Here is a 22,775-nt window from a genome sequence, read left to right on the forward strand (position 1 = left end):
TAGACCTGATCACAATGATGCACCTTGCCACATAGGCTGCTCCTCCATGTCCCTCCTCCCTGCTGAGATCTCACACTGCTCAATACAAGCTGCAGCTGTCAGTCACCCTAGGTGCGAAGAGACAGAATACACTGCCACTCATGAGATGTTTCATTCTATAACTGATAATCTTAAAAATACAAGTTACTTTTTAAGTTACTTTTAAAATAAATACATATAAGTTCTAAGAGATACTTGGCAGTTTATGTTCTTGTATTATTCCTGCTGCTCCTCTAAGTACTTAACTTTTTTCTGTTTTAAAGGGAATATGTCAGCAGGTTTTTGCTATGTAATCTGAAGACAGCAGGAGATAGGGGCTGAAACACTGAATTCAGTGATGTGTCAGTTTTCAAACTGTGTGTTGTTTACTTATAATGAAGGTTTTATCACTTTTAGATTATCATTGCCATGTCTGATGTGCATGCGACTACTGAATCAACCACATCCCCTCCTTTGAGAAGCAGCTGATGGTCAATAAACAATATACACAGAAATCTGTGGTGTGGGTGACGGCAGCTTTCGCAGCTCTGTGTCATGTTACATCTGAACTCTAATTGTGTCACAACTGCTGCACCCAGTAAACTAAGTGACGCATCGCTGGAATCAGGGTCTCTTTTTTTACATTATGCTGCTCTCAGATGAGGTTGAAAAACCTGCTGACAGATTCCCTTTAAAATCCACCCTAGGATTTGGGCTTTTCTTAATTTAGTGCACCCAGTATTTTAATTTTAATAGACTTTACCAAGGAGGTGTTGCTCACAGGATTCCCTTGGAGGCATGTTTTCAGACTGCCCTGCATTATTACTGTGTGATCAATCTCTCCGTGGTAAAGACTATAAAAATGTGCATATTGGGGACACTAAATTAAAAGGTCTATCCCTGGAACTGTATGACGAATATTGAAAAGAAAAGCGGAATATTCTGGAGAGCAGCAGCCACTTTTGACGTGGCGACAGGTCTTTTTTATATAAAATAAAAAAAGTTGGGAGTATGGATCAAAGTGATGTTATTCTGATACCTTTTCTCATTGTTGTATTTAAAGGGGTATTCCCATCTCTAAGATCCTATCCCAATATGTAGTAGGTGTAATAATAATAATATTAGCAAATACCTCCAATTGGAAATGTAGTATAGTTTTTTCTGATTCACTATGTCTCTTTCCTCATGTGCAGGGCATTGCAGGACCTTTGGTATCCATGGTTACATCCACTGATATAGTAGGTTAGTTAGCTAGTTGCTAGTGGTCGTAACCATGGATACCTAAGGTCCTGCAATGCCTGCACATGAGGAAAGAGAGGTAGAGATTTGGAAAAACTATACTACATTTCTAATTGGAGGTATTTGCTAATATTATTATTATTACACCTACTACATATTGGGATAGGATCTTGGAGATGGGAATACCTCTTTAACTCTTTTATATTGTGTATTATATATACTGTCTGATCAAGGCATCAGAGCAGTGTAAAAAAAAATTGAAAAATAAGACTATTCGCACATCATGCTTCCATGATCATTGCAATAGCCACCGCCATTCACTGTCTTTTGACTCTCTTCTGCATTACTTTGAATATGATGGTGTTCACACCAGTTAGGACCAGGGGGCATCAGTTGATATTAGATTAGCATTAAACCAAGCTTTGTAACAGAATTCAGCACATTGACTGCAGTATCACCTTGCCTGCTCTTCGGTTGAATCTATGGATCTCCACACTATGAAGCGATGCATATTTTCCTGTAGCTCTCTGGACATGTCTGATTTTTTGAATGCCCATTAATATAAGCTTTTTGGAGCATCTTTTCCTAGAATTCTACACAGTGTCGTCCCTCTGTTATTCTTCCTGAAATTGTACGAAGACATTTATAATTCGGACTCGGAATTACCATTCCCGTTAACGTTGATTTTGACATTACAATGGGTGGTAACAATCTGACACTTTTCATTCACTGTCAATCCACATTGACAAGGAGCATGGTAACACTCAGTTGTCAATATAAAGTGAATGTATCATCAGAAAATTACCTATTGAATAAGTCAGTGTAACAGAAAAACATGTATGTTTTTAAAAAAAAAATTGGATTTTTTTTTATTATTATTTCTCATATCACGATCTGTATATAAAAATAAACTAGAAGTTTTGCAATATTCAAACTGGCCACTAAGGCTATTCTAGACTTTTTTATCTATTGTTCTTTCAGGAAATACACATGTATATAAGCAGCAATATGTTGAGATTAGATTTTCTGTATTAAAGCATCTAATGAGTGTGAGCAAAGGTCGTTGTGAAGGGAGAGGGAGCAGGTGAGCTGTGACATCAACTATTGTGAATGGTGGATCCTGTGTTATCACTCAGCTGTGTACAAAGATGTTATTTGTCATTATAATCCTGCCTCTGATGATAATGAGACTTCTGAAAAGTCTTTTGTAAAGAACAGGAAGTATGAGTCTAAAATAGCCCTAGTGACCACTGTGAAAATTGCAAGATTTATATTTTTTTAAATGCAGATATAAAATATAAAAAAAAAAACATTTTATTAAAAAAAGTACATTTAACATAAAAACTAAATTTATGCAGTATGTCACTTTCTGATGGCATATTACGTTTAATCATACATTTCTAGGACAGCACAGAATAAGCATTACATTTTTGTCTACAACTAGCAGTAATATAAAAGGTCATCATATAGAGAAAGCATTGAAGGGGTGATCCGAAACTAACACTGATTTAATCATAAAACTCTATCTACTTAATGTAATAATCTAATCTCTTTTCTAATGTACTTTAATTAAAAATTCCCTACTGCTCCTGCTCCACATTACCTGCTTTATGTTTTTTACCTACTTTTTGTTTGATGACACTTCTCTTGAGAATCCCAGTGCATGCTGGGATACTCAGACAAGACATCATCAGGGGTCAGAAGCTGTGGTTACTGCCACTGCCTCTTCCTCCTCCCTGAAACGATGCATCATCAGTGATCTCCGTTTTAGGGGCCTGGGCTAGTCCCTACTGAATATGCGTCGGCTGTCAATTCCGACATATGCTCAGTAGGGTCTTGGCACTGTGCAATATTCTTTTTATTGCACAGTAACAGTGCACTCCTTCGCTGGCAACGTCACTTGCGGGGGAGGGGCTGGTCTAGTCAAAGTCCTGATCTTTATCTGATTGAGATGCCGTGGCATGATCTTAAAAAGGCTTTTCATGCTCGGAAACCCTCCAATATGGCAGAATTACAACAATTTTGCAAAGGTGAGTGGCCAAAGTTCCTCCAAAGTGTTGTAAAAGACTCATTGCCAGTTATCGCAAACGCTTGATTGCAGTTGTTGCTGCTAGGGGTGGCACAACCAGTTATAAGGTTTAGGGGGCAATCACTTTTTCACACAGGGCCCTGTAGGTTTGGATTTCTTTTTCCCTTAATAATAAAGACCTTCATTTAAAAACTGCATTTTGTGTTTCCTTGTGTTATCTTTGTCTAATATTTAAATTTGTTTTGTGACGTGAAACATTTAAGTGTGAGAAACATGCAAAAGGATAAGAAATCAGGAAGGGGGCAAACACTTTTTCACACCACTGTATATTAAAAAGAAATGTGATTATTACATTAATTAGATATTTACGATTAAATCAGTGTTAGTTTCAGACCATCCCTTTAATTAACAAACCACCCCAAAAGTGAATTAATTAGTAGGTATTTAGAAGGTTTTACTGTAACGTTTTTTGAGACTCTGTGTGATGTGCACTAATCATGAAAGTGTTACTTGCTCTTAAGATAATGTCAACCTTTGAATATTTAGTTGTTAGGTGCAAAATCCAATTCCAAAATTAAATATGATGTAGAAGATAGATAGATATTCACATGTAAAGCGCCATGGAATAAATGGCGCTATAATAATAAATAATAATAATAGATATAGGATAGATAGATAGATAGATAATACAGGGGCGGACCTACCGCCCGTGCAGCCGGTTCATTGAACTGGGGGCCCCCGAGGGAGAGGGGGCCCCTCCAGCCTCCAACAGGGCCGCCATCAGGGCATGACTGCCCAGACTCCAGCATGGGGCCTGGCCGGTCGGGGCCCCCTCGGAGCCCCGTTGGGGCCCCCCTCTTGTGCGTCTCCTCATGGGGCCCCCCCGCAGGACCCCCCGCCGTCACATCACCCCCCGCCGTCACATGACCGGAGATGTCCCTGCGCTCAGCATGGTTCCACGGCCCCATGCTGAGCGCAGGGACATCTCCGGCCATGTGACGGCGCCGGCACAATACTTACCACTCCCCGTGCCTCCGCAGCGTCTTCCGCGTTCTCTGACTGTGACGTCTCAGGTCAGAGGGCGCGGTGACGTATTTACACCGCGCGCGCTCTCTCCTGACCTGACACAGTGCAGAGCGGGAAGACGCGCACAAAGCTGGAGTCCGGAGCAGAGCCGGCAGCAGGTAAGAAGTGAGGTGAGTATTGGATTTTTTTATTTTTTTCATGTATGGTGGGGAGGGTGTGTGACATCCTGCATGGGGCATTATATGGGGGGGGGTGACATCCTGCATGGGGCATTATATGGGGGGGGGTGACATCCTACATGGGGCATTATATGGGGGGGTGACATCCTGCATGGGGCATTTTATGGGGGGGAGAGGTGACATCCTGCATTATAAGGGAGGGGGGTGACATCCTGCATGGGGCATTATATGGGGGGGTGACATACTGCACGGGGCATTATAAGAGGGGGAGGGGGGAATTGACATCCTGCATGGGGCATTTTATGGGGGGTAGAGGTGACAACCTGCATAGGGCATTAAAAGGTGGGTGTCATTCTGCATGGGGCATTATAAGGGGGGGAACAGCCTGCATGGAGCGTTACATGGGGGCCAATATTCTGTATGGAGCGTTATATGGGGGTAGGAATTCTGTATGGAGCGTTATATGGGGTCAGTATTCTGTATGGAGCGTTATATGGGGGACAGTATTCTGTATGGAGCGTTATATGGGGGTCAGTATTCTGTATGGAGCGTAATAGGGGGGTCAGTATTCTGTATGGAGCGTTATATGGGGGACAGTATTCTGTATGGAGCAATTTATGGGGGCCAGTATTCTGTATGCAGTGTTATATGGGGACCAGTATTCTGTATGGAGCGTTATATGGGGACCAGTATCCTGTATGGAGCGTTATATGGGGACCAGTATCCTGTATGGAACATTATATGGGGACCAGTATCCTGTATGAAGCATTATAAGGGGGTCAGTATCATGTATGGAGCATTATATGGTGCCCATAATACTGTATGGAGGACTATACTGTCCGGTCTGCACTGTGCGCTGTGAGGATTCGCCGGTTTCTGAGCTATTGTAGAATTTACACTATAATAATAAATAATAATAGATATAGGATAGAGAGATATATGGATAGATACATATACAGACAGATAGATAGATAGATAGATAGATAGATAGATAGATAGATAGATATGGGACAGATAGTAAGATATTTATAGGATAGAGAGATATATGGATAGATAGATGGATACAAGTGGTGTTCAAAAGTCCTGCATAGGCGTGAAGAAAACTATATATTTCATACTTCTGCATCTCTACAGTGAAACTGGTGGAACATATATGTTTTTGTAATCCCTCATTGTATGCCATACTCATTTTTGAATGTCCCAAGTGTATAAATTGTTACGGTATGCGCATTTTTGATAATTTTTTTTACAGCATAACCATACCTACACCAGTACAGTGTGTAGAATGGTGAACAGGTTTCTAAGTTCATTAACTTCCAAAGCAAGTTCACACAGACTTAAATTTTACTTTTTAAGATTTATTATTTTTTATTTAATTCAGAGTCCTGAAAAGGGCCTTTTGAGTGCATCTTTAGCTTCTAATACTTTATTGGCCAGCCTTTGCTCTTGAGCACCAACTTACATCTCTGTGGCATTGAGTGAACAAGCTTCTGCAGATGTTCACGAGTGATGATGTGGTTCCAGGCCTGTATCAGAGACTCAATCAACTCTCTCTTGGTCCTTGGCTGTTTTTTAGATTTCTCTATTGATACCTTGTGCCACAAATTTTCAATTGGATTGAGGTCCGGGGACTGGGCTGGCCAGTCAAAAGTAGCCACCTTGTTCTTTTTTTTCCATTCCGTTACTGTCTTAGCTCTGTGACAAGGAGCATTATCATCCTGGAAGATATAATCCCCTGAAAACAGGTGTTGAGCAGAAGGCAGCATTTTCTTATTAAGGATGTCTATGTATTTTTTTGCATTAACCATACCCTCCACAATATGAAGCCTTCCAACACCATTGGCTGCCATACAGCCCCAGACCATTACTTTCATCGGATGTTTCACAGAGAAGCTCAAACACTCTGGCTTGTACTCTTCATGTGGAAACCTTCTCACATAAGACTTACCATCATTTCCTAAAATGCAAAAAGTGCTTTCATCACTAAATAGCACTTTTTCCCACTCCTCCTTCCTCCATTTTGAATATTTCAATGCCCACAGTTTTCGCATTTGTCTTTGTATGGCTGTCATCAATGGCTTCTTTCGGGCCTTGCACCCTCTCAATCCTGCTTCCAAACATCTCTTCCTAACAGTTGATGTTGATACCTCAATATTGCACTTTTCTTGCCATTCTCGCAGAAGCTGAGGAGAGGTGAGCTTTCGATTGGCAAGGGATGTTCTTATCAGTACTCTATCCTCCCTTTTAGTTGACTTTCTGGGTCGACCAGATCTGGGCCTGTCCTGGGTAATTCCAAGCTGCTTATGTTTCTGCAAAATTGTTACGACTGTACTCTGATTACAGCCGACCTTCCTTGCGATCTGGGGGCCAGTATAACCCTCTTCATGTAGCATCACAACTCGCACACGATCCTCCGCTGACAAAAATCTGAAGGCTCCCATCATAAAGCTCTACAGTATGATTCACTAGATAGACCAACAGATAAAACAAACAAACAAAGCAGCAGATGTGATGCAATGTAATGGAATGTGATTGGCTGCCATATCCAGGTTATGATTGGTCACAAGAACCTCATCTGTGATTGGCTAATTTTGGATCTGAAGCTGTACAATATTTAGTTGTGCTTTCAATTCCCATATTGTTGCAATAATTTCAGGCAAAACTGCTTCAAAAGCTAAAAATATTACAGGGAGAGAATGCAAAATTGTATTCTGAACAAAACCAAATATAATATGTCATATTAGCATCGAAGATATTTGACAGAAAACGTTTAAAACTTGAAAAATCAATTTATCCTATGCCTATGCAGAGAGATATATGGATAAATAGATATAGGACAGATAGATAGATAGATAGATAGATAGATAGATAGATAGATAGATAGTTAGATATAGGATAGAGAGATATATGGATAGATAGATATGGGACAGTCAGATAGATAGATAGATAGATAGATAGATAGATGAGGATTCTGTGTTTACATGTTGCTGTTCTACGTGACTTCCCCTTTCCGTGCTTCCATGATTATCGATCATTGCTAAGTACACGGCTGGCCCCGGCCCAATGATAGAGGCAAATACACAACAATAAAATGAAAATATTTACAGCCATTAAAATGAGGCCTAAATCAGGTGGATTTATTGATTTGGCTACTGCTTACCGCAGCGATAAGGCACTTGCTTACTCATAGTTTATTACAGGCAACCCTTTTTTGTCTTTAATAATTCACAGCACTAATTGTCTTAAAATACAGAATTTGAAATGGCAAAGCAGGCAGATTGTCTTTCCTACATATCCGAGCCTCACTACCTCCCCTAGTGTCCATGTTGTAGAACCCCTGAAGTGAAGGTCCAGGCCTATATGAAGAGAAAGACTGGCATAATGTACTGTATGTGTAATAAAATGCTTTCAGATCAATTTAAAATGACATAATTATAATATACATATTCTTCATGACATGATGGGTATTATTTGTTGTACTTGGTTATGTTGCACCATCATATTCCACAGACATTATAATCACTGACCTCATTGGGGCTTACAATCCAAGTTTTCTATGAATGTGTCTTTGAGGTGGAGGACACCCATGTAAACATGGGGAGAACATACAAACTACTTGCAGATGTTGTCCTTGGTGGGATTTGAACCCAGGACCCCTGTGCTAACCACGGAGCCACCGTGATGCCCTTATTCTAATACCATCTTCTTCCTATCACTGTGATCCTAAATTGCATCTGTGGACCTGAATCAAAATGGATGCTCTTGAAATATATGTTAGAGGTTCTGCCAGCCTTTTTAATGACATTGTTTAGCATACTTAAAGGGGTATTCCAACTACAAACATTTATCACCTATACACTAGATGGATAATGATTACTAGAATGGTGGAGGTCTAACCACTAGGACCACCATTGATCGTTAGAACAATGGACTCAGGAGGAAGGGTATGACTAAAGTGTAGTCCACGTAGCTAACGGAGAAATGTTTGTGCCTAGAATACCTCTTTAAAGAAGACCAATCACTTGCCATAGATATGTATTTTTTTTTAACCTGGCGTGAATGCCACTGTTCTCCTGAATCGGATGTTCGTTCCTACACCTCTCCATTCCTCAGGTATGGCCCCTTATTCTCTGTTTATAAATCTAGTCTTTTTCTCCAACTGGGCGTGGCCCTCAAAAAGACTTCCATAGAGAAGAACTGATGAACACACCTACTTAACAAACAAAATTACATTTATATGCAAGGAAGAATGGAGCATATCTCAGGAATGGAGTGGAGCAGGACAGAGGAAATAACACATCAGATTAAGAAGAACGGAGGAAATTATAAATATAACATGTAAATGGAAAGTGACCGGTCATTTTTAAGGCTCATTCAGTCTGAAGTATAATTTCCTGAAAATTACATAATAACTCACTAACAAGTAAGAGATGTCATTCAAGTCAATTTTCCCATAAAACAGTTGTCTCCTGAAGGCAACCATTGTTAGTATGCCCTGCTAGCACACTTTTATGTAATATGTAGTATTGCCTCTTTCCATCACCAAATTTCCCATTTATGAGCCAAAGGAAGGAGCCTCTAGGATAAAGTGTGTCCTGTCTAAGTATCTAAGGGGTAATATTTCTCTTTGTGGAGAGTGACATGCCAGGCCTGGTATGCCAGTGTAAGAAGGTTTATAAACCATGCAATGCTCTTCTAGAAAATTAAATCTGCAAATTGCCTCTTCAGAGAGGAAGAGAACTTGGCTTTAATCCTAAGTCATATGGCAAGCCTCGTTAAATGGTCGATATTGACTTTTAAGATTGCTACTTCCAACAGGTGGCACTGGAGTTCAAGCAGTCTAAGTATAACATGGTCATTAATTTGAATGGTTCATACTATATTTCCCCTACAGCAAAGACTGACCCCAATTGATGCATCCATTAGAACAGGGATGTCAAACTCAAAACACACAGAGGGCCAAAATGAAAAACTTGGACAAAGTCACGGGCCAACCAGTATACAGAATAATGGGCCCCACACAGTCCTTCATACAGAATAATGGGCCCCACAGAGTCCTCCATACAGAATAATGAGCCCACATAGGGGTGGTGGTTCTGGTGTCGCGGGCCAAATATAGTCACCCTGCGGGCCAGATTTGGCCCACGGGCCAGAGTTTGACACGTATGCATTAGAACAATGAGGAAAATGTAAAACCATATAATTTTTCCAAAATTCAGCGAATAGCCTCTTTTATTGATAGCTCTGCAACGAGGATGCTATAACATCCTCTCCCTATTATGTATGGCCCAGTGTATTACTTCTATAATGTAATATGAGTGTTGTGGCAAATGGGATGGTTTCCATCGCTGACCATCCTCAAAGTATAAAGATTTAACCATTGAAAAGCAGAAAACCCCATTAACATTTATCATCATATTCAAATTACGTCATCTCTAATATGAAGGCGATGTTATATATGAGACTTATTGACTTGATTAATTATTTAGGATATCAAAAAAAAAGTGGGGGATTCCCTCTGTAGTATTTTTACTCCCTGTTCCGGAAATCTGTCTGCGATAGGCCATTTCACAAGTGCGTCTCACTTTATTAATGGACATCAGCCTCCTCCCTCTTCGCCAACCCTAATTATCCATCCATTGTCATTGATCTGTGGTCCAATCTGCTCTGCATAGCCATGCCACGCGTATCACTCAATGATCCAGAATCTTTAAAGGGACACCCATCACTTAGCAGTCCCAAAATAACTATATAAATCATTGGCTAAATGACCTCAAACTGCGGTTTCTAAACTCTCACTCTAGCAGCGAAGGGCTAAAGAACTGGATCGTATTGCTTTCTGGGGACAAGGGAAGGAGCAGAGATTATATTCAAGAGGAGACGTGCAGGAGAAAGGGTTATATAATTAGAAATGAGGGCATGTGTTTTAACGACTTTGCAAAAAAGGGTGTTGGGGGCATGTCATGGATTTTCAGGTCAGTTTAGAAGAGGTAAACATAACACTTGCAAACTTATAGAGTACCAGTAGCGGCTCAACTAAAGGACTAATCAAGAATGTAAGCCCAGGGTCACCTCAGACAACCCAGGTGTAAAATGGATGTTCACACAATACAATAGGCTTTTATCACCTGTCCACATTATAAGTGATAAACATCTGATTGCTGGACAACCAACCATTGGGACCCTACTTATCTATAGAACATGAGTTCCTAACTCGCGATCCTCATCACTACATTACTGCATGGTAGAGGAACTTGAATGCAGTCATGGACTGGTCGCACTTGTTCTTTGTACATCCATGCAATATCTATGGGACTGAGAAAAACAGCATGCTTGGCTATTTTCTGCCATCCCATAGACCAGCCCTACACAACATGATGACCAGTGGAGAACCGGTAGAACTTGATTCCCTTCTTCCTGTATTGAATTTGAACACATGAGCTCTGGGACAGGGGCAGCGGAGTGTTTGTCAGCTCCCTGCCCTGACGTGCACCACACTGCTTCATCACAGCGTTGCTGTCACCACAGTGCCCCTGAGGCAATGAAGTCAGGGAGGAAGGTAAGTGTTCTCTGGAGTTGAAAATGGTAGGGAGTTTAACTGTAGATGGGGTTGGGTGTTAGTGTGAGGGCACAGTATGGAATAGTGGGGGAATAGTGGGGGGGGGAGTGTTAGAGAGGCGCAGTATAAAAAAGGTGCAGTGTGGGGGTACATTATGGAGAGGGGCAGTGTAGGATGATAATATGGAGAAGTGGGAAGGTAGGGAGACAATATGAAGAAGTGGGAGCATGGGGGGTACAGTATGGAGATGGGCAGTCTGTGAGGGGATAATATGGAGAGATGACAATTTGTAAAATACTTTATTACTTTTAGGGTATGTGCACACTGAGACTTCTTGATGAGTTTTTGGAGTGGAAACTAGCTATGTTCACACAGAATCTTTTTGCTGAGATTTCAGAGCAGAAACCTCGAGGTGCGTTTCACCGTTGCCTGCAGTTTTGTCAATGGCTTAACCGCATGTCATGTCTTATGGCTATACTAGGGTAAAGGACTTATACATTTATCTAGACACTATTAGAGTAATAATTATATTACTATAATATATACATATTACAATTCATTTAGTTTTTACAAGGCGTTATATGAATACAAATAATAATATTGCCCATATATAGGGCTCATATATTATATACAGTAGCTCTACCTGCAATACTATATGAACTGTTTAATAGGGTTACAGCTAGTGATGAGCGAGCACTAAAATGCTCGGGTACTCGTTGCTCGGGTCGAGCAAATTGGAATACTCGGGTGCTCGACCCGAGCAACGAGCCCAATGTAAGTCTATGGGAAACTCGAGTATTTTTCAGGCAGCTCCCCCCGGCGGTCAGCAGAGGGCCTAAAAATTGCCCAAATCGATGGGAACAGTGCTCAAATGACATGGGAACAGCATGGGGAAGACCCCTGGCAGCATTTCTGACTCCCAGGTCACTGCTGTCAACAACGTTGTCAGAGTATTACGCCACTTTTACGGACTCACAATAAAACATACAAAAACGAAACCAAAATGGATTTTCCTGGGAAATATGTTAAGGAACATCCTTTCCAGCGTAATGACTTATATATAAGGCAAAATAAATAACCAAAAATACTCCTCACACGTAGCGTTTTTGATGCGTTTTTGCACTTTTGCATTGCTTTCAACCAAGACAAATGCATTCCCTGGGAAATGTAATTTTAACATTTTACAACCTTATCTGGCCATGTGGTGTGTAACACATCATCAGACACATGCATACAGTGCTGAAAAGACATGGGAACAGCATGGGGAAGACCTCTTGAAGCATCTCTGACGCCCAGGTCACTGCCTAAAAGTGTGCCCATCATAAGTGATCCTTGGCGCATGCGAAGATGCCTCCCGCCATGCACCTGTTGTTGCAGACTTGCAACAATCACCGCCCATGTCCTTGTCCCAGTGCAGAGTTCAGTTGTCCCTACCCCATTTCTTGCAATGCAAGCGCAAGTATGCAGCCAGCCACCCACCAACCCACAGGCTGCAATACTATACTGTCAAATTTTTGACAGCTGCTTTCACTTGAAATGTGGCCTTTTAGGCTCGTGGAGGCGGAAGCTGTCCACAATCTCATGGCGGCGGCGACCGGCTATCCATACTCGGTCCCCAGCCGCCTCTATTTCACCCGGTATCGTCTCCGCCTTTCACAAGCACAGGTCCCACAACATTACTCGTGCCCTTCCCAGTGCATTTACTGGGAAGAACCGCCTAACCACAAACACGTGGTGAAGTTAATGTGGCCAGGGACGGTACGGAGCTAGTCCACAGCTTCTTTTGCTGAGTTGTATTTCACCACAGCCATATTCTTTAGCTTGGTGAAAGGACTTGGGAAACCATATCTACCCAGCTGTCATTTATCCCAGGAAGTCCTCTAAAGGTGCTTTCACTTGAAATGTGGACTTTTAGGCTCATGGAGGCAGAAGCTTTTCATAACCTCATGCCGGCGGTGGCCGGGTGTCCATACTCGGTCCCCAGCCGCCACTATTTCTCCCGGTATCGTCTCCGCCTTCCACAAGCACGGGTTCCACAACATTACCCATGCCCTCCCCAGTGCACTTACTGAGAAGGACCACCTAACCACAAACACGTTGACAGGTGAATGTGGCCAGGGACAGTACGGAGCCAGTCCACAGCTTTTTTTGCTGAGAGTTATATTTAGCTCGGTGAAAGGACTGGCATAGAGGGAAACCGTATCTACTCTGGGTGTCATTTCTCCCAGGAAGTCCTCTAATACAGCTTGTTGCAGAAGTAATGGCAGCCCATCCAACATCAGCTCACACTTGTCGGTGGTGCTTCGACACACAAACATCTTTCTTTGCACATTTAATTTCATGACTACAGAGTTGGACACTGGCCTGATCTGCAATGCGGTTTGAGAAATAACATGCATAAGCACGTTCAATCCACATTAAAAAAGCAGCCATAGAGTGTCCGGGAACCTTCCCCCACACTTTTCTTAGCCAGGGCTGCTTCTCGGCAGGGATGGACGGACCCACCAGAAAACCGGAGACTCCTCCGGTGGGCCCTGGCTTCTCCTTCAGGAGAGTTCATAGTGCCGAGGTGAGGCCATGATGATGATAGAGACCACCATCTGCTTAGTTTTCTGTTACTTGGAATGCAAGCGCAAGTATAGAGCCAGCCACCCACCCGCCCACCCACAGGCCGCAATACTAAACTGCCCGATTTCTGGGCAGCTGCTTGCACTTGAAATGTGGCCTTTTAGGTTTGTGGAGGCGGAAGCTTTTCACAACCTCATGCCTCATGCATCGTGTCCATACTCGGTCCCCAGCCGTCACTATTTCTCCTGGTGTTGTCTCCGCCTTCTACAAGCGCGGGTCCCTGAACATTACTGCTGGTACTTTTCTGTGGGAATTTGCTTGCCTCCTACCAGCCTGTAATATTTCCAGTAAACTATGGTACGACACCATGGTATTAGCACTGCCCCCAGTACCAGTAGCGAAGCCATCCCCAATTTCCTTCTCAGGAATTTTATTTGGTAGACTGAGTGGCTGCCCAAATACATTAGTTTCTCACAAAGGAGCTGAAGATAGAGTGGCAGTAGGTGCAAGTTTCTCCAGCCTGTTAGATATTAGAGGGTGAACGGCAGCACATTGGATCAGTGGTTAGCACTGAAGCCTTGAACCCAGGATCCCAGCGCTGCAAATCCCAGCAAGGACAACATCTGCAAGGACTTTGCATGTTCTCCCCGTGTTTGCGTGTGTTTCCTCCTCAGTAAAAAAGCAGCCATAGAGTGTCCGGGAACCTTCCCACACACTTTTCTTAGCCAGGACTGCTTCTCGGCAGGGTTGGACGGTCCCATCAGAGAATCCTCTGGTGTGCTCTGGCTTCTACCTCAGGAGAGTTCATGATAGCGCTAACTTTGCAGCTGCTATGGGGCTCTTGAGTGGGGGAGAAAGGTTATCCCTCAGAATCAAATCCTCTGGTGGGCACAATGTTTTTCAATCTGAAACAGCTTCTCAGTGGGAGTGGTATTTCACCACAGTCGTATTCTTTAGCTCGGTGAAAGGACTGGCATAGAGGGAAACCGTATCTACCCCGGCTGTCATTTCTCCGTCACCAGGTTCCGCCCATTGTCACACACGACCATGCCTGGCTGTATGTTCAGCGGTGAGAGCCACAGATCAGGCTGCTGTGTTACAGCTTTCAACAACTCTGCAGCGCTGGGTGGTTTGTCACCTAAGCATTAAGCATGTTATCTTCAGCACAGCCTGTTGCCGCTTGGCCAAGGCAGTGCTGCAGTGCTGTCAGCTTGTGACTGATGTGGTCATTTCGGAGATGGAGGAGGAGGTGCAGGAGCACTTTGAGGTTAAATTGGTGACGCTGTTTTTTATACTAAAGAAAGATCCTATTGTTTTGTTTTTTTTAAGCTATTTTTTAAGACACATTCACCGAGAAATGTCATTTTAACATTTTACAACCTTATCTGGCAATGTGGTGTGTGACACATCATCAGACACATCCTGTTTCATTTATGATGGAGGGACTCTGAAAGTCACAAAGCCTATTTTTATAGGGCCATCAGACGGCCCTTACTATTCTTAAAAGGCCAGCAGTCGGCCCTCGCTATTGTTAGAGAGCCATCAGCCGGCTATGCTTTGTTGTTCCCATTATTAACAAGTGGGTCTCCTATACTGTTATTGCGTATGCAGTGACTGCAAGGGCTGCCAAAAATTTGGACACAACCCAATACCCCTTTGAAGAGACATAGAGGAGGGTCTCAGTAAAAAAAATGTTCCCATTATAAAGGAGCGGGTCTCCTATAGTGGTAATGCCCATGCTGTGACTGCAAGGGCTGCCAAAATTTGGGAAAAACCCCACTAAGAATTTAAAGACACAGAGCAGGGCCACAGTAACGACAAATTCCCATTAGAAAGGAGAGGGTCTCCCATAGTGTTGGCCTATGCAGTAAATGGAAGGGCTGCCAAAAATTGGGAGGCACTCCAATGCCCCTTGGAAGATACTTAGAGGGCCTCATAAAAAAATGTTCCCATTAGAAAGGAGCGGGTCTCCTATACTTCTAATGCCCATGCACTAAGTGTATGGGCTGACAAACATTTACCCCTGGGGGGTATACATGAACATACTGTATAAAAGAAAAAATTCTGGGCATCATAAACACCCTTTCAAAAAATTATGTGGGTGTTGCATCACGGACCACGGTCATCCTGGTGATATGGTGGTGAAGGATGAGGAGAAGGAGGAGGACAAGAGCAAATAGCCAAAGTCAGGAAGGGTATACCCATATGTGGGTGTGAAGAGGTGCATGGGAATACACCTCCCAAAAAAAACCACTGGATTTGAGTTTATGTTACGCTGCTATCATTCGGTGGTGTTGAGAAGTCTGGCCCAATCCAGCCCTTGTTCATTTTTATAAGAGTCAGCCTGTCAGCATTTTCTGTTGACAGGCGGATGCGCTTATCAGTTATAATTCCACCAGCGGCACTAAAAACCCGCTCTGATAAAACGCTAGCGGCAGGGCAGCCCAGGACCTCCAAGGCATAGAGAGCCAGTTCATTTCACGTATCCAGCTTGGATACCCAATAATTAAAAGGCACAGAGGAATCACGGAGGACGTTGGTACGGTCGGCAAGGTACTCTCTCAGCATCTTCCCAAACTTTGCACTCCTTGTGAGAGTACTCCGCACCTCAGGGCCTATGCGATGGGAGGGTCTGAGAAAACTCTCCCAGAACTTTGACAGTGTTCCCCTGCCTCTGCTGGATTGCATTTGTGTCTCTCTTGCCTGTACTCCTTGGTTGTCCAATGAACTGTGACCTCTGACACCAGCGTTTTCAGATGGGAATTTTTTTAATAGTTCCGCAACAATGGCCTTCTCATATTGCCCCATTTTTGTAGACCTATCCGCCTCAGGAATAAGAGATAGAAAGTTCTCCTTGTAGCGTGGGTCTAGAAGTGTCACCAACCAGTAATGACTGTCATCCAATTTTGAGAATGCGAGGGTCATGGGAAAGGCAGCGTAACAAACTCAGCCATGCGTGCCAGACTGCTAACAGGCAAGACTTCCGTGTCCTCACCAAGAGGATGACTGACCATGCTATCCTCCTCCTCCTCCTCTCTGTCCTCGGGCCATCCACGCTGAACAGACGGTATGACAGTGGTGCAGGTAGTACCGTCTATAGAAAATGAAACTAGCTCCTGTTCTTCCTCCTCCTCCTCCTCCTGTTCCTCATTGTCACCCAATCCACATTGGTATGAGATGAGGCTAGGGCTGTGTGTAATCACCCTGTATGGTTCCTTTCTCCATCTCATCGTGCTCTGCCTGCAATGCATCCTCTTTGATTGTGAGCAGAGAGCGTTTCAGAAGACAGAGAAGCAGGATGGTGATGGTAATTATGGCGTCATCGCCGCTCACCATCTTGGTGGAGTCCTCAAAGTTTTGGAGGATTGTACATATGTCTGACATCCATGTCCACTCCTGAGGTCTTATGTGTGGAGTCTGAACTGAATACCGATGGCCTTGTTGATGCTGGTTCTCAACAACTGCCCTCTTCTGCTCACAAATCCTTCCCAACATCTGCAGTGTAGAGTTCCAACGCGTGGGGACATCACATACCAGTCTGTGAGCCGGAAGCTGCAAACGCTGCTGAAACATGGCAAGGGCGGCGGAAGCTGTAGGTGCCTTTCTAAAATGGGCATACAAGCGGCGTGATTTAACAAGCAGATCTGGCAGCTCCGGGTAGGATTTTAGAAACTGCTGAACCACGAGGTTAAGCACATTGGCCAGGCATGGTATGTGTGTGAGCTCGCCTCAGAGCCGCCACCAGGTTCCGGCCATTGTCACACATAACCATGCCTGGCTGTAGGTTCAGCGGTGTGAGCCACAGATGTGCCTGGTCTTTGAGAGCTGTCCAGAACTCTTCAGCATTGTGTGGTTTGTCACCTAAGCATATTAGCTTCAGCACAGCCTGTTGCCGCTTGGCCGAGGCAGTGCTGCAGTGGTTCCAGCTTGTGACTGGTGTGGTCATTTCGGAGATGGACGCTGAAGAGGAGGAGGAGGCTGAGGAGGATGAGGTGCAGGAGCTGTAGACTGTGGGGGCAACCCTGATTGACCTAGGGCCCACAATCCTTGGTATCGGGAGGACGTGTTCCGTCCCAAGGTCCGACTGGGTCCCGGCTTCCACTATGTTAACCTAGTGTGCCGTCAGCGAGATGTACCGTCCCAGCCCACAAGCACTTGTCCACGTGTCCGTGGTTAGGTGGACTTTCCCGGTTACTGCGTTGTTGAGGGCACGGCTAATGTTTTGGGACACGTGCTTGTGTAATGCGGGGACAGCACACCGAGAGAAATAGTGGCGGCTGGGGACCGAGTACCGAGGGACGGCCGTCGCCATCAGGTTGCAGAATGCTTCCGTCTCCATGAGCCTAAAAGGCAACATTTCGAGCGCAAGCAGTCGTGAAATGTGGGATTTTAGTACTGTGGCCTGTGGGGCGTTGGCTGCGTATTTGCGCTTGCGTTCCACGGACTGGGGTATGGACAACTGAACGCAGCGCTGGGACAAGGACGTGGACGTGCTTCCTGATGCTGCTACTTCAGAGTGTGCAACGACAGGTGCAGGGCAGGAGGCATCTTCGCATGCACCATGGACAGAGGATTGGCTTGCATGCACAACAGCAGACGAAGCAATAATGCCACCAGCAGACACTGTTCCTGGACCCTGGGGTTCGGCCCACAAAGTCGGGTGCTTTGCTGTCATGTGCCTGATCATGCTGGTGGTGGTCAGGCTGGTCATTTTGCCACCCTTGCTGATGCTGGCCTGGCAGGTGGTGCAAATGGCCTTTTTGGGGTTATCGGCAGAGTCTTTAAAAAACAACCAGACTCGGGAAGACCTAATAGTTGTATTGGCAACTTCCTTCGTGTTGGTGTTACAGGGAATGGTTGCCTGCCTTCTGTCTGCGGCCACCACACTGTTTCTTCCTGCCTGTTGGGGTGCTCTGCCTCCCTCCCCCTGTATGCTGCTCTCCTCCTGCCAGGTTGGGTCATTTACTATATCATCCACCACCTTGTCTTCCACTTCCGCACTCTGGTCCTCCTCCTGACTTTCTGGCAATTGTGTCTCATCATCGTCCACCTTTTGTGACACTTTACCACTGTCGCCTTCGTGTGACCTTAGCTGCTCAAATATTTTGGCATTGCTACTTGCGATCTCCTCTTGCTCCTCTTCAAGTGGACCAGGCGAGAGGCCCGAATCTATCAATGGAAAAGTGAACAGCTTTTCGGAGTGTCCAAATGTGGGATCAGTTGTCCCTGGGCACTCGGCATGGTGGGAGAAAGAAGGTTCGGGGTGAGGAATATGCGGTCCAGACTCACAGCTACTGAGACTTGACTATGTGGAAGACAAGGTGGTGGTAGTGGTGGCTAAGTGACTGGAAGCATTATCTGCTATTCAACCAATAACCTTTTCACACTGCTCTGTGTTCAATAGTTGTGTTCTGCGGTCCCCTATTAATTGGGACAGGAAGGTCGAGCAAAAAGATGTGGGTGTTTGTTGTGGCACAATTTCAGCTTACCCATGGCCTCGGCCTCTGAATGCACCATCATCACCATCACGTCCAGTTCCCCGTCCCTTGCCACGTGCCTTGCCCATTTTAAATGGAGGACAATATCTTCCACGCTCACAACAAATGACTGAATTTGGAGCGAACTTATATGTGATCCGTGTGACGGACAAACCACAGTTTTAAATACCTGGCCTCTAGGTAACTATTTTGAACAGCAATCTGGTGTCAATTGCTTCACTGACACACTGAAGCAAATTTTTAATGGAGGTCAGAAATGGCAGTATTTTCTGAAAATGTATATGTGAGCTGTGTGACGGAGAAAACACAGTTTTAAATACCTGGCCTGTAGGTAACTATTTTGAACAGCAAACTGGTGTCAATTGCTTCACTGACACATTGAAAGAAATTGTAATGGAGGCCAGAAATGTCAGTATTTTCAGCGCAATTATATGTGATCCGTGTGATGGACAAACCACAGTTTTAAATAGCTGGATTTTCAGCGCTGTAATATGAAAGGACCTGGCTGTATTCTGCAGTGCCAACAAGCAAATGGTGCAGAAAAACTGTGTTCTCTGGATTGCTGTTTAAGCAAATAATGAGGATTATGATCCCCAAAAAAATTATTCCTGGCCCCTGAGACCTGGGCCTATTTCTAGAAATATCTAACAGCAGCACCAGACAGAACTGGAATGGAGGCTCTTGTCCGATGTGCACTGCAGTCTGCTATATACCCTGCCTGCCTATATACACCGCCGGCCTGATATCTCTGCAGATGGATTAGTTCTCAGAAGGACTGTTGAGATGGATATGTGTCTCTAATATAGTTTGGTACACCAACACTAACTAGAAACAAGAAAATCTCTCCCTAGCTCAGCAGCACCTCTCCCTACACTGTCTGATTCCGGAGTGACTGTGCTGAGCATGGCTGCGCCAGGTCAGATATAGACCTGATAACGCTGTGCGGACAGCCAATCACTGTAATGCCACAACCAACATGACTACGGCATTACAGTGAGTGGCAGGCAATCCCTGCATGTTCATTGGCGCTATAAAGAGCGCCAAACATGCAGGGAGGGGACCCGAGCTCCCGCCGAGAAACCCCGGAAATACTCGGCAAGCATGTCGAGCAGTGAGATGCTCGGGTGAGCACCGAGCAGTAGCGAGCATGCTCGCTCATCACTAGTTATAGCTTGTGTTTTCTGTATTCTGTCTAAATATTGTGAATTTTGAATAAAATGTATCTATATTAAAATATCTTGGATCATATGGTCCTTCATTTTCTCTATAGGCTTATAAGTATTTTTTTTAAGGAATCATTTTTTCTTTATTATTTAAGGATATATATATTGTGCCTAACACGTATGGATGGACACTATTGACAATAGATGACTATTACAACTCTTCACTTCCTCCTCCCTGTACAATGACCTCTGCATAGATTACAGAGCATGCCCACTACACTCTCCCGTAGAAGTCAGTGAGTCTGCTGTGTGTTTAGATCTTAACTCGCAACAGCTGTTTGGTGAGGGTGCTTGTTTTGTACCTCCATCGATCTGATATTGATGACCTATCCTGGTGATATTGTGGGCACAGGACATCAGTAGTAGAAAAAAAAAACTTTTAATAAAAAAATCAGGTGTCCAAATGTATAAATTATACAGATGAGAAATTTGATTTGCTCTGACCTGGTCTGGTATCCAGCTGGTCCTCTGTGGCAGCTGGTCTTCACTTTCGCGCCCAACATTCTGGGCACCGTGGGGTAACATCATAATGTAGTGAGACCCTGTAAGTGCCAGTGGTGTCCTGAATGCCTGGCTGAGGAAGCCAGGCTCAGAAGTGAAGAATGGCTGCTACGGATGAATGGCCTGGAAGCCAGAACAGGGTTTGAATTGCTCATGTCTAAAATAGTAGTCTATGGGCTTGGTAGGGCTAGACTTATGGAAACGTTACAATGATTGGTGTCTTCAGGGGATGGAGACAGAATTGGTGATGCTTGGGAGCCAGGCTAGGACTATATGGCAACTTGTCGCCCAACATGGTTAATATAACTTTGGTAATATGTGCAGAAGGCCTATCGAAAGTTATTGCAAGCTTTGATGACCACTCCATTGTGCAAACATCATATGGCTTCTCTTTGAGCAACACATACACTGTGTGCCGAATTATTAGGCAAATGAGTATTTTGATCACTTCGATATTTTTTATACATGTTGTCCTTCTCCAAGCTGCATAGGCTTGAGAGCCAACTACCAATTAAGTAAATCTGGTGATGTGCATCTCTGTAATGAGGAGGGGTGTTGACTAATGACATCAACACCCTATATAAGGTGTGCTTAATTATTAGGCAACTTCCTTTCCTTTGGCAAAATGGGTCAGAAGAGAGATTTGACAGGCTCTGAAAAGTACAAAATTGTGAAATGTCTTGCAGATGGATGCAGCAGTCTTGAAATTTCCAAACTTTTGAAGCGTGATCACCGAACAATCAAGCGTTTCATGGCAAATAGCCAACAGGGTCGCAGGAAGCGTGTTGGCCAAAAAAGGCACAAAATAACTGCCCATGAATTGAGGAAAATCAAGCGTGAAGCTGCCAAGATGCCATTTGCCACCAGTTTTGCCATATTTCAGAGCTGCAACGTTACTGGAGTATCAAAAAGCACAAGGTGTGCGATACTCAGGGACATTACCAAGGTAAGGAAGGCTGAAAAATGACCACCTTTGAACAAGAAACATAAGATAAAACGTCAAGAATAGGCCAAGAAATATCTTAAGACTGATTTTTCAAAGGTTTTATGGACTGATGAAATGAGAGTGACTCTTGATGGGCCAGATAGATGGGCCAGAGGCTGGATCAGTAAAGGGCAGAGAGCTCCACTCCGACTCAGACGCCAGCAAGCTGGAGGTGGGGTACTGGTATGGGCTGGTATCATCAAAGATGAACTTGTGGGACCTTTTCGGGTTGAGGATGGAGTGAAGCTCAACTCCCAGACCTACGGATAGTTTCTGGAAGACAACTTCTTCAAGCAGTGGTACAGGAAGAAGTCAGTATCGTTCAAGAAAAACATGATTTTCATGCAGGACAATGCTCCGTCACATGCATCCAACTACTCCACAGCATGGCTGGCCAGTAAAGGTCTAAAAGAAGAAAAAATAATGACATGGCCCCCTTGTTCACCTGATCTGAACCCCATAGAGAACCTGTGGTCCATCATAAAATGTGAGTTCTACAGGGAGGGAAAACAGTACACCTCTCGGAACAGTGTCTGGGAGGCTGTGGTGGCTGCTGCACGCAATGTTGATGGAAAACAGATCAAGCAACTGACAGAATCTATGGATGGAAGGCTGTTGAGTGTCATCATAAAGAAAGGTGGCTATATTGATCACTAATTTTTGGGGGTTTTTTTGTTTCTGCATGTCAGAAATGTTTATTGCTAAATTTTGTGCACTGATATTGGTTTACCTGGTGAAAATAAACAAGTGAGATGGGATTATATTTGGATTTTATTAAGTTGCCTAATAATTCTGCACAGTAATAGTTACCTGCACAAACAGATATCCTCCTAAGATAGCCAAATCTAAAAAACCCACTCCCAACTTCCAAAAATATTAAGCTTGGATATTTATGAGTCTTTTGGGTTGATTGAGAACATAGTTGTTGATCAATAATAAAAATAATCCTC

The 22,775-nt window shown here is 43.9% G+C and overlaps 1 protein-coding gene across 3 annotated transcripts in view; it reads left to right on the forward strand.

The window, feature by feature from the left end:
- KCNIP3 (potassium voltage-gated channel interacting protein 3) overlaps positions 1 to 22,775 on the forward strand; it is a 210,672-nt gene that overhangs the window by 68,275 nt on the left and 119,622 nt on the right. The gene's annotated exons all lie outside the window — the stretch shown is intronic.

The sequence above is a fragment of the Phyllobates terribilis genome, unplaced genomic scaffold (genome assembly GCF_046119375.1).
Source record: "Phyllobates terribilis strain yellow unplaced genomic scaffold, ASM4611937v1 Scaffold_11__3_contigs__length_659146591, whole genome shotgun sequence".
NCBI classification, from domain to species: Eukaryota; Metazoa; Chordata; class Amphibia; order Anura; family Dendrobatidae; genus Phyllobates; species Phyllobates terribilis.